General features: G+C 56.2%; 1 protein-coding gene across 8 annotated transcripts in view; it reads right to left on the minus strand.

Annotated features, from left to right (window-relative positions):
- The window catches only part of GRAMD4 (GRAM domain containing 4), a 102,338-nt gene that overhangs the window by 61,770 nt on the left and 28,150 nt on the right, over positions 1-12,418 (minus strand). The window contains exon 1 of one of the 8 annotated variants that reach the window (XM_030915139.1): positions 4,897-5,102. The exons of the other annotated variants lie outside the window; for them this stretch is intronic. The gene's annotated coding sequence lies outside the window, so the exon portion shown is untranslated. Of the gene's footprint in view, positions 1-4,896; positions 5,103-12,418 lie in introns of those variants that run through there. 8 annotated transcript variants of the gene reach the window in all.

A 12,418-nucleotide genomic window follows, 5' to 3' on the forward strand; every position in this document is an offset into this window, starting at 1 on the left:
GATCACAGTGACCTCCACATCAGGGCCCAGCTGCCAGCGCGCCCTTCATCCCCTTATTATCTGGCGGCTGTCCCGCTGATCCCGGGATAAACAGCATCCGCTTTCCCACAGCCGCCAGCCCTCCTAAGCAATGTCCCTGAAGGACTCGCAGATGTTGAACAAAACAGGCACACCACCCCCGCCCCCACTGCATGGGCTCCAGCCCCCGCCTGGCCCTCCTTCAAGTCTCAGTCCCCTAGGGAAGGTAGCCCCTAAACCTCACTGTCAGAAAAGCCTGGGATGGAGGTTAGACCAGCAGCTGGATAGTCAACCTGGACGGTTGGAGAGGATGTGAGGATGAGGCAGCCGGCAGATGCCAAGGCTTTGCAGAGTGAACAGGAGGACCGGGGACGGGGGCCAGCAAAGAAGGCCTGGTTCTACCAATACCCCAACGCCAGCCAGGCACTGGGACTCAGGCCTGCAATCCCAGCACTTTGAGAGGCTCAGGTGGGCAACACAGTGGCACAAAAAGTGAAATAAGGACACCGGCCAGCGCAGTGGTGCGTGTCTATAGTCCCAGTTGCTCAGAAGGCTGAGGCAGGAGGATCGCCTGGGAACCTGGGAGTTTGAGGCTGCGGTGAACCACGATCGTACCACTGCACTCCAGCCTGGGTGAGAGCCAGACCTTGTCTCTAAGAACAAAACAGAAACATCCACCCCAGTGTCCCCATGCTTACAGCCACACACTTGCACCTCCCTAACTCCTGATGCAAAGAGAGGCCCAAGGACCCAAGCGCACACGCGGCTCCCTGGGCCCCTCCGGGGTCCTGAGACTGCAGATCCTGCGCTTCCGGCCCCTGCCCGGCCTCGGCCACTGGGGTTCCAACATCAGCCTCAAGTGGTCAGCTGACATCGGGTGACGTGTGCTGCCCCAAACTCAAGGCTTGCCCATGAGGCTCATCCCTCCCTGGATTCAGGCCTCAGTCCTGCCCGCTGGGCACAATCAGGCAGCCTCGAATGCTGACATACATATCTGGGTGTTCAGCTGCTCTCAACCCTCTGCCCCCTGACCTGGCCTCCCTGCAGGCTCCGAGCTGGATAGCTCACCAGTATCTCAACTACGCCACACCTGGCACAGGCTCGGGTCTCAAGGGGCACTCTGATTGGATGGCACCGTGTTCACCAGCTGCCAGGTGAAACCCTCAAGAGCCCTTGACAGCCTCTTCCTCACTTCACTGCCAACCTGCAGCGCGTGCCGGCCGCCCACCTCCAGACAGGGCTGCACATCTGTCCACCTCTCCCCATCCCTCCAGCCTGGTCCAGGCAGCCGCGTGCCTCTCATCTCCCGACCACCCCAGCCTGGTCCAGGCAGCCACGTGCCTCTCATCTCCCGACCACCCCAGCCTGGTCCAGGCAGCCGTGTGCCTCCTGAAGCCTTCTCCACACGGCAAACATGGTGACGCCTTCAAAGGGGAAATCAGCCCCTGCAGCACCCCTGCCAAACCTCTCCAGGGGCTTCCGTGCACCCGGGTCCATGTGGCTGCTCCACCGACACCCTCATCAGCCCTGGCTCCTCGAGGCTTGGCTGCAGCTCTGCTGAGCCCCTGTGGAACCCTCCGACCTCCGCCTCTGTCCCCACTGCAGGGCCGGACATGTTTGACTCTGACCCCATTCCCCAGGCACTGCCCGCTGTCACTCCACCCTCCTGTTTGGTTTGACGTGGGGTCCTTGGAGTGTCCTGATGGCTTCCTTGTTGAGCGCTTGTGACTCCAGCCCTGCTTGGTTGGAACCCGCCTGGTGCTCCCCCAGGGCAGGGGCTGTGTCTGGCTAAGCCTCCGGGAGCTCGGTTCTGCCGGGGATGCTCAGGTGGACTCGAGCTGCAGGTGCCCGAGTCTCCCTCTGCAGAGCTTGGCACGTGGTGGGCAGTGACAGACACTTGTTCAGAGAGTGAGGGACCGACGCACGAAGGCGGCCCAGATGCCACAGCTGGGGGGTCCCACCAGCCTGGGCCCCCAGTCACCAGCTAAAGCTCAGCTTCTTTCCTCTGCCAGAGGCTTCAAGAGAAAGGGACACCCATGGACTCTGCCTTGGGCGCTGCCAAAGCACAGCATCCCCGAACACATAAAAACTTTGACTCTAAGCCTTCAGTGATCTGGGATGTTTCTCCAGGAAGAAACTTGAATTCCTTCCTTTGGGGCCGGGCGCGGTGGCTCAAGCCTGTAATCCCAGCACTTTGGGAGGCCGAGACGGGCGGATCACGAGGTCAGGAGATCGAGACCATCCTGGCTAACACGGTGAAACCCCGTCTCTACTAAAAATACAAAAAAAAACTAGCCGGGCGAGGTGGCGGCGCCTGTAGTCCCAGCTACTCGGGAGGCTGAGGCAGGAGAATGGCGTGAACCCGGGAGGCGGAGCTTGCAGTGAGCTGAGATCCGGCCACTGCACTCCAGCCTGGGTGACAGAGCGAGACTCCGTCTCAAAAAAAAAAAAAAAAAAGAATTCCTTCCTTTGGCAAAATATCTTCAGACTTGAGTCATACGAGGGTCAGGCTGGAACCCCGTGTGGGGAGCTGAGCCTTCTGCACTGTGACAGGAAAGCCACCCGGGGAGCCAGGGAGCAGGCCCAAGGCTAAGCACACCCTGGGGTGCTAATGCCAGCACAGTGTATGGCCTGCTCTGGGGCCCCTTGCCAGCGTGACCCAGGAGACATAGTCAGGAAGACTGGGAGGGCTAGGAGAGGACTACGTGAGCCTCCACTTCCTCCTCTGTGCGATGGGATCCTGCCTAGGCTTGGGGAGGAAGGAGCTGGTTAATGCTTGAGGACCCAACACAGGGGAACCTATACACACAGGAGAACCCACATGCACAAGGGAACCTACATGCACAGGGGAACCTACACGCAGGGGAACCTACACACACAGGAGAACCCACACGCACAAGGGAACCTACACGTACAGGGGAACCTACAGACAGGGGAGCCTACGTGCACAGGGGAACCTACACACGGGGGAACCTACACACACAGGGGAATCCACACACAGGGGAACCTACACGCACAAAAGAACCTACACACAGGGGAACCTACAAACACAGGGGAACCCACACACAGGGGAACCTACACGCACAGGGGAACCTACACGCACAAGGGAACCTACAAGCACAGGGGAACCCACACACAGGGAACCTACACACAGGGGAACCTACACGCACAGGGGAACCTACACACGGGGGAACCTACAAACACAGGGGAACCTACACGCACAGGGGAACCTACACACCGGGGAACCTACACGCACAGGGGAACCTACACACGGGGGAACCTACACACGGGGGAACCTACACGCACGGGGAACCTACACGCACAGGGGAACCTACACACGGGGGAACCTACACGCACAGGGGAACCTACACGCACAAGGGAACCTACACACGGGGGAACCTACACGCACAAGGGAACCTACATGCACAGGGGAACCTACAGGCACAGGGGAACCTACACATGGGGGAACCTACACGCACAGGGGAACCTACACGCACAAGGGAACCTACACACAGGGGAACCTACATGCACAGGGGAACCTACATGCACAGGGGAACCTACACACGGGTGAACCTACATGCACAGGGGAACCTACACACGGGGGACCCTTCCCACGGGGGAACCTACACGCACAGGCACATGCCCCATGTTGACTACCTGCGGCACGTATCTGCAAATAATCATGAAATGTGCGCTACTCATAAAGTGTAAATTCTGGACAGACAACTGACTCTCACAGAATGCTTTCATGAATTTGTGCTGAAATCTTATCTCCACGGTTGGCCCCTGGCAGCCACCGCCAATGAGCACCACACGGATGCTGGCTGGTATTTCTGTTTCCGTTTACAAACCACAACAAAGGTGGAAAGGAGACATGCAGGGGAATGTCACCTATTAGTCTACGACACAGGAAATGTCCTTGCTGAACGAGGTAGCTGCTTTCCAACGGCAGCATATTTTCACAAGGCTTTTACGCCATTCATAATGAATGGTTACAGGTATCACACAATTTTTAGCTTCATCTGCACGTTAACACTTTCCTCATCACTCTGGCAAGTCTAGACAACCAACACAAGGAGAAGCAAGGCCCTGAGCGGCGGCAGCGCCCCGCCCTTGGTGCACACACTCCCGCCCTACCAGCGGCCATCATCGCCCAGAGTTTCCGCCACGCACGCGGCAGGCCCAGGGAACCTCGGCAGCACACGCAATAGTAAAATGCAATCAAATAATTCAGAAGCGATGGGGTTTGAGTATTCAATGCCTTTGCTTTCAACATAATTAATCTAACTGCAAGTTTATATACTTTCATTATTAATGGCCAACTCACAGAATTCCTGAAAACCCAGCAATCAGCTCCTGGGAACTTGTGTGAGCTGCCTCTAGATCCCTCCTCTCACACTGCTGCGGCCGCGGCCCTGATGGCCATGAGGGCACAGGGCTCTGTGAATAGCCGCAGCCTCCCCTCACCCACCTCCCTCCCAGCAGGCTTGGGACAGATGCGTGAAATAGAAGGTGAGGTCTAAATGCAAAATGAGAGTTCCTGAGAGGCCCCAAGGGGTCAAAGAGCCTGGGAAGCAGGAAGCAGCAAGTCGGGCACGCCGCCTCCGAGGCAGGAGGGGGTGTGTATGGCAGCACTGAAGCCTCGGGGTGGGGTGGGTCCATCTCTGACTCAGGGCCAGCAGACTGCCCTCTAGCCCCATCCTGGCACCCTGCCCTCCACACCATGGAGGCCCCTCCCTGGCCTCCAGGATGCTGCCCAAGCGATGCCCTCTGTCCGAGACGGCCTTCCCAGCCATTGGGTAACCCGCCACCCAGCCCAAGTCACTCTCTACTTTCAGTCACATCAACCTGCCTGGGGAACCCACAGCCACCACATACCACAGCGACAGCGGCTCGGGGACACAGGGAACACTCGCCTGTGCGGGGCTGGGGGTTGCCTCCTGGCCCTCTGTGCCTCCAGCACCGGCTGGGGTTGATCCACATCTGCTCCAGTCGCCTGAAGTACCACCGGGGCTGGAGAGCCTGGAGGAGTGGGCACGTGTCCCACTATCCAATGGATCATCTCAAGCACAGTCATGCAGTGGGTCACGGCAGCCGGAAGCCAGGCCCAAGCTGGCCACAGCTGTATGACCTCAGACAGGGGCCCCTGCTCAGGGCTGTTAGAGGACGACTTGAAACAGTGCCGGAAGGATTCAGCAACCTGCCCAGCCAGCAGCAATAACAACAGCAAAATCACAGCCCTACTCCAAAAAAGTGTTCCACAAATGCTGCTCTCACGCCCCACACATCACCACTGCGTAACCACGGGCGCTGGGGAGGCAGCGCTGTCTTGTGGGTGTGGGAGCCAGGGCAAGAAGTTCTGAGACCATCCCAAGACCCCGCTAGTCACTACGAGCTCCCGAGCAGGGACCTAAGCCCGGAGTCCACGGGCGGGGCAGGAAGGGCCTGTGGGTGAGCAGGGGCTGTGCGCAGCCACAAGAGAGGACCACGGCACCCAGAACACAAACAGCGGTTCAGCCTGAGGGCCCCGGGAAGCAGGAGACCGCGTCAGGGAAGGCGCAGCAGCCTTCGGCCGCCCATTGGCCACCACGGCTTGTCCTTGCCCCAGCTGTAGACAAAGCAGGCCCACACCCTCTGCTCCCATCCCTGCATCAGCCCCAAAGGATTGAGAGTAAGGTTCCTTGCGCCAGGCTGCCCAGGTCAAGCCAGTCCTAACCCTCAGTTTCCAGGTCTTTAGGTGGAAGTTAGCAGGGGCCTTTGAGCACAGGTGTGAGCTCAGGAGACCCATCTTCAGGGGACCCGGGCCACAGTCCAGGCTTACACCAGCTTGGGCCTTAAGAGGAAGCCCCAGGCAGATGAGGGCTGGCAGCACCTGCTACAGGCTGTTCTCAGGACTCAGCACTGTGCCCTCACTTCCCCCAGACCTCCCACACACCCGAGCCTGCTCAATACCACCAACTCCTGACACCAAGGAGAAAGGGCCTTCCTCCAACAAGCCAAGGACATCATCCAAATCTAGGTCCGCAGCACAGCATCCATGGTGAGGAAAGCACAATAACAGTAACAATGACAACAGTACCATCAGCCAGCCTCCGTGGCTCACGCCTGAAAGCCCAGTACTCTGGGAGTCCAATGCAGGAGAATCGCTGAGCCCAGGAGTTCAAGACCAACCTGGACAATAAAGCAAGACCCCACCTCTACAAAAAATAAAAGATAAATTAGCCAGCTGTGGTGGTGTACACCTGTAGTCTCAGCTTCTCAGAAGGCTGAGGCAGGAGGGTCGCTTGAGCCACGAGTTCAAGGCTGCAATGAGCTACAACTGCACCACTGCACTCCAGCCTGGGCAACAGATCGAGACCCTGTCTCCTCTTCTTCGTCTTTTTCTTTTTTTTTTTTTTTTTTTTTCTTTTTGAGATGGAATCTCACTCTGTCTCCTAGGCTGGAGTGTGCAGTGGCGCGATCTTGGCTCACTGCAAGCTCCGCCTCCCGGGTTCATGCCATTCTCCTGCCTCAGCCTCCTGAGTAGCTGGGACTACAGGCACCCGCCGCTACGCCCGGCTAACTTTTTTTTTTTTTTTTTTTTGTATTTTTAGTAAAGATGGAGTTTCACCATGTTGACGAGGATGGTCTCGATCTCCTGACCTCGTGATCCGCCCACCTCGGCATCCCAAAGTGCTGGGATTATAGGCATGAGCCACCGCACCCGGCTGAGACCCTGTCTCTAAAAATAAATAAATAAGAATAATGCCACCAGTAGTTCCATCCACACCTCAGAAGGGCAGACTCTGCCCAGTAAGCCTTTCTCAGAGGGTACGAAGCAGGATGAAAGGACGAGAGTGACAAGCTCCCAGCAGTGTTCATCTCCCCCACGCCAGTCACAATGTTGAAAGGAAGAAGCATTTACTAAACCAACTGACAAACGGGTAAAGTGAGGTTCAGGGAGGCAGGGTGAGAGAGAAGTAGCACAACAGGAACACAAACTGACTCCACTGGGATCCACGGCCTGAGCTTGCTTGAACCCCAGGACAGCCCCAGAAGCAGCTCAGCACCAGTCACCCCACCCTCCCCAGCATATGCCTCTATTAATCCATCCATCACATCGTATGACAGCTCACAGGCCCCTCTGCCTAGAAGCCTGAATGGGGACCCTGGCAGAGTGACTGCACGGATGTTTATTTTTTACTTAATTTTTTTTTTTGAGATGGAGTTTCACTCTCGTTGCCCAGGCTGGAGTGCAATGGCGTGATCCTGGCTCACTGCAACCGCTTCCTCCCGGGTTCAAATGATTCTCCTGCCTCAGCCTCCCGAGTAGCTGGGACTACAGGCGCCTGCCACTACACCCGGCTAATTTTTTGTATTTTTAGTAGAGTCAAGGTTTCACCATGTTGGTCGGGCTGGTCTCGAACTCCTGACCTCAATTGATCCCCCCACCTCTGCCACCCAAAGTGCTGGGATTACAGGTGTGAGCCACCGCGCCCGGCCTGCACAGATGTTTATTTAAAGAAAACAAAGCTGGCAAGGAAACCTAAGTTTAGGCGTAGGTAGGCAAGCAAAAACCACTGTGTTGTAGAAGCAGATAAACTCAGCCACAGGAAACACATTGAGGGATGCGTTTCTAGTGGAAACATTCTTTTTCCAACTCTCTCCATCCCTCTTAGCAACCAGGGCTTGGGAATATCCAGCCAATGAGACGGCCGAAAGGAAGCCCCTTCTGGGTTCCCCGGATTCGCCTTCCTGCCACTGCCCTTGCCTAATTTCCCACAAGCCAAAAGCTATCTGAAAGCAAGCTGTTCCCCAGACGTGTTTCCGCATCAAAAGCTGCAACATCACGAAAGCACAGGGAGCAGCTCCTAGGCGAGGTTCAACAAGCCCCATCTGGGAGAGGCCGGGCGGTGAACGCCTTCAGCCCAGCAGGCCACACGGCCTCTATAACTTCCCGACTCTGCTGTGGTGCAAACAGGCACGGCTGTGTGCAAATCAGACCTCATTTACAAAACAGGCAGAAACTGGGCAGTGGGTGGTGTGTGGTCCATGGGCTGTCGCTGACCGTCTCTGTCTGGGGTCCACAGATGCCTGGCAGAACGAGAATGCTCACAGAAGCCCCCGTCCCCACTAACCCACGTCAGGGACAGGGCAGACCAGAAGGAACCGCAGCCCTCACCAGGCACGCAGGTGCTCCTTGAAGTGGCCCACGCATCACACATTCGTGCCTTGCCACCATCCAGTCCTCTTAAAGGAAGGGTGAGGAACGAGGTGTGGTCCCTGGCCAAGCCAGGGCAGCCTGGACAGTCTCCAAGTTCCTGGGGGCAGAAGAAGCTTGGTGAAGGATCCCACGTGCCACCATCCACCCTCTTATCCAACCTGGGCGGTAGCCCGGGGACTTCTCCGCACCGTCCCAGGTCCCACCCAAGGCAGAGGAGCCAGCAAGGAGGGCGCCACATTCATGGGTTCTGGAAGGCAAACCAACTCACAATAGCCACCAGTGTAGGCCCCGTCCACACCTAACAGCAACCGGGAGGCCCCTCCGGTTTCCGAGAGGTGCCTCTTACTGTCCAACGACAAACAACAACACAGTGAAGAAGACTGTGAAGCCAGCCCCAAGCACCGCCTCCTGCCTGGGGCACCATGGCCCTCCCCGTGGGGTGCTCTGCAGGCCCTGCTCTGCTGTTCCACGTCCCCAAAGCACTCCCACTCCACAGTGTGGGATCCAGTGTGTGCATGGGCCTCTCTGACCATCCGTGTGCCGTGTCCCTGAGGCCCAGCACATGGCCTGGCACCAAAGAACTAGCAGCAAATGAACGGGTGAGTCAGATGGATTTGAAAGAAGTTCCTGGGTCCCGGGGTAACTCTAGTACGGAAGTAAACCCAGGTGGCCTTCAATAGCTCCTCCAGTGAAAAGAGCCTTTGTGTACCTCCAAAACGCTACCTTCCCTTCTGTCAGCTTCTATTGTTTAAATGTGGCCCAGCTGAGGTCAAAGGGCTCCGCCAGGCCTACCAAGACTCTCTCACATAGACCAAGCCCTGGGATATGTACAAGCCCAACACAGGACTACCCCACACAGCAGGAAGCACACAGCCAGGAGGAGAGCCCAGGCTCCTGCTCGGAGGGCAACAGGTTCGCCTGAGGCCAAGCCGGCCCAGACAGGAACCAACGTCACTCAGCGGTCTGCAATATACCTGTGCTGCAAAACCCAAGGGCCAAGAAACAAAAATAAAAATGTTTTGGGCTTTTTGGTTTTTTTTTTTTTAGAGATAAGGTCTTATTCTTTCACCCAGGATGGAGTGCAATGGCACAATCCTAGGTCACTGTGGCCTCCCAACTCAGCTTCTGGGGTAGCTGGTACCACAGGCACGTGCCACTGCCCAGCTAATTTTTTTTTTTTTTTGTGATGGAGTCTCGCGCTGTGGCCCAGGCTGGAGTACAGTGGCACCATCTTGGCTCACTGCAAGCTCGGCCTCCCGGGTTCACGCCATTCTCCTGCCTCAGCCTCCTGAGTAGCTGGGACTATGGGTGCCGCCACCACACTTGGCTCATTTTTTGTATTTTTAGTAGAGATGGTTTCACCATGTTAGCCAGGATGGTCTTGATCTCCTGACATCATGATCTGCCCGCCTCAGCCTCCCAAAGTGCTGGGATTACAGGCATGAGCCACTGCGCCCAATCCTGCCCAGCTAATATTTTTAAAATTTTTAGTAAAGATGGAGTTTCACTATGTTACTCAGGCTGGTCTCAAACTCCTGATTTCAAGCTATCCTTTCAGCTCAGCCTCCCAAAGTGCTGGGATTATAGGCATGAACCACCACAGCTGGCCAAGAAAAAAAAATAATAATACACACACACACACATTTTGAGACAGAGTTTTGGTCTTGTCGCCCAGGCTGCAGTGCAGTGGTGCGATCTTGGCTCACTGCAACTTCCACCTCCCGGGTTCAAGCAATTCTTCTGCCTCCACCTCCCAAATAGCTGGGATTACAGGCACCCGCCACCACACACAGATAATTTTTGTATTTTTAGTAGAGACGGGGTTTCGCCATGTTGGCCAAACTGGTCTCCAACTCCCGACCTCAGGTGATCCACCCACCTCAGCCTTCCAAAGTACTAGAATTACAGGTGTGAGCCACCATGCCCGGCCCAAAATATTTTAGAAGCAAGATCAAAATCCGGCAAGGTCCACTTCACACCTATTGCCCAGGTAACCACCTGCCAGCTGGGGTGCTCTGATAGTCCAGTCTCACAGAAGAGTCTCCTGACAGGCCTGAGAGCACGGGCAGCCCTAATAGAAAACCAGAGAAGCATGTGTTTCCGCTGCAGGCTGCAGGCTGGATGGGCTTGCCAAGGGGCAGCTTGCCATCTAGTAGGGACTAGGGAATAAGAACAAGGAGCAGGCAGTGCACCTTAGAGCTGCAGTACTGCACGTCCAGGAACCACAATGACCAAGCCAGGCACCAAGTGTTTAATGAGCACCTACTGCGCGCCCGACAGGACCCTCAGTGCAAGGATACAGAGGAGGCGAGGCCAACAAACCCATGGAGCTGGAAGTGCTGCCCTAACTGTGGAGAAGACACCCCACGGCCCCTGGCGGGGCAGCCGGCACCAGCCCAGGAAGGTGCCCAGAGGAGCAGCCGTGGCATCGCAGGCTGAGGGCATGAAGGACGGGTCGCGGGCTGCAGAGGAAGGGCACTCTGGGACAAAGGAGCAGCACGTGCAAGGCGCTTTTGCCAAAACCAGAAAGGAGCTGGTGGGAGCAGAGAGGCTGTGGTAAGGCAGGTGGTCCCATTCCAAGCACAGCGTGGGGCACCCTGGCCAATGGCCTGGAAGAGGCCTGAAGTGGAAATACCAGTTAGGAAACCGTGGCCAGGCAGAGGAGAGAGGGCGGCGGCTGGAACTGGTGTGGGCAGCAGAGATGGGAGCCAAGCAGGCATGTCAGGATTCATCCAGGGAGGAGCAAGGGCAGAGAGTGTCGGGCGAATTCCCTGGCACCCCCATGTTAATGGTGGCCATAGCCACACTTTATAAGGAACAGTAACCTGCCCGGTGCCTCCTGGCCACACCTGACTCAATCCCTACACACCAGCCTGTGGAGGGCTGGTTCCTGGCTCCCCTACACCTATCTCCAGTCTGGCAGGTACTAAGAACCCATAACTATTGGTGACTATTATTATGATCCCTCCTTTTTCTTTTTTATTATACTTTAAGTTCTAGGGTACATGTGCACAACGTGCAGGTTTGTTACACATGTATACATATGCCATGTTGATTTGCTGCATCTATCAACTCGTCATTTACATTAGTCCCCCGGCTGGGGGACCAGGGGCACCGGGCTGTCGGAGTGAGGTGGGGTCAGCAGCAGAGCTCTGGACTCACTGGATTCTCAGGCAAATGCTCTGGCCTGGTTTCAGTGCCCACAGCTGGGGAAGGTAAACCACAGCCACATAGGGGGCCAGGGAAAACAGTGCAACAGCGCCTCAAAAAATTCAAAACAGAACTACCACATGACCCAGCAAACCCACTTCTGGGTATATATCCCAACAGCTGAAAGCAGGAACCCAAACAGATGCTTGCACACCCATGTCCACAGCAGCACCATTCACCCAAGCCAAAAGGTGGCAATAACCCAAGTGCCCGTCCAATCGGCCAATAAGCCCAAGCAAAGACGTGATGTCAGCCCCGGTCAATAAGCCCATGAAGAGATGCCCAGCCCCGGTCAACAAGCCCACGCAGAGATGCTCAGTGCTGGTCAGTAAGTCTATGCAGAGATGCTCAGCGCCGGCCATAAGCCCACGCAGAGATGTGATGTCAGCCCTGGTCAATAAGCCCATGAAGAGATGCTCAGCCCCAGTCAATAAGCCCACGCAGACATGCTCAGCCTCGGTCAATAAGCCCAGGCAGAGATGCTCAGCGCCAGTCAGTAAGTCCACGCAGAGATGTCAGCCCTGGTCAGTAAGCCCACGCAGAGATGCTCAGCACCGGTCAATAAGCCTACACAGACGTGCTCAGCCCCGGCCATAAGCCCATGTGGAGATGTTCAGCCCCAGTCATCACCAAGGGAAATGCAAACCAAACCATAAGAGGAGACCCCTTCACACCCATTAGGACGGCCATGATCAAAAACTCAGAAAACAACAAGTGTTGGCGAGGATGGGGAGAAACTGAACCTTTGTACACTGTTGGTGGGGTGTAAAATGGTGCCGCTGCTGTAGAACACAGTATGGAGGTTCCGCAAACTATGAAAAATAGAACTACCATATGATCCAGCAATCCCACTTCTGGGGATACTTAAAAGAACTAAAAGCAAGGTCTCCAAGAGATATTTGCACACGCAGAGGACAATATGACACCACAACCCGAGCGAACCCAGAGGACACTATGGCGCCAGAACCCGGGCGAACCCAGAGGACA

The sequence above is a fragment of the Rhinopithecus roxellana genome, chromosome 13, assembly GCF_007565055.1.
Source record: "Rhinopithecus roxellana isolate Shanxi Qingling chromosome 13, ASM756505v1, whole genome shotgun sequence".
NCBI classification, from domain to species: Eukaryota; Metazoa; Chordata; class Mammalia; order Primates; family Cercopithecidae; genus Rhinopithecus; species Rhinopithecus roxellana.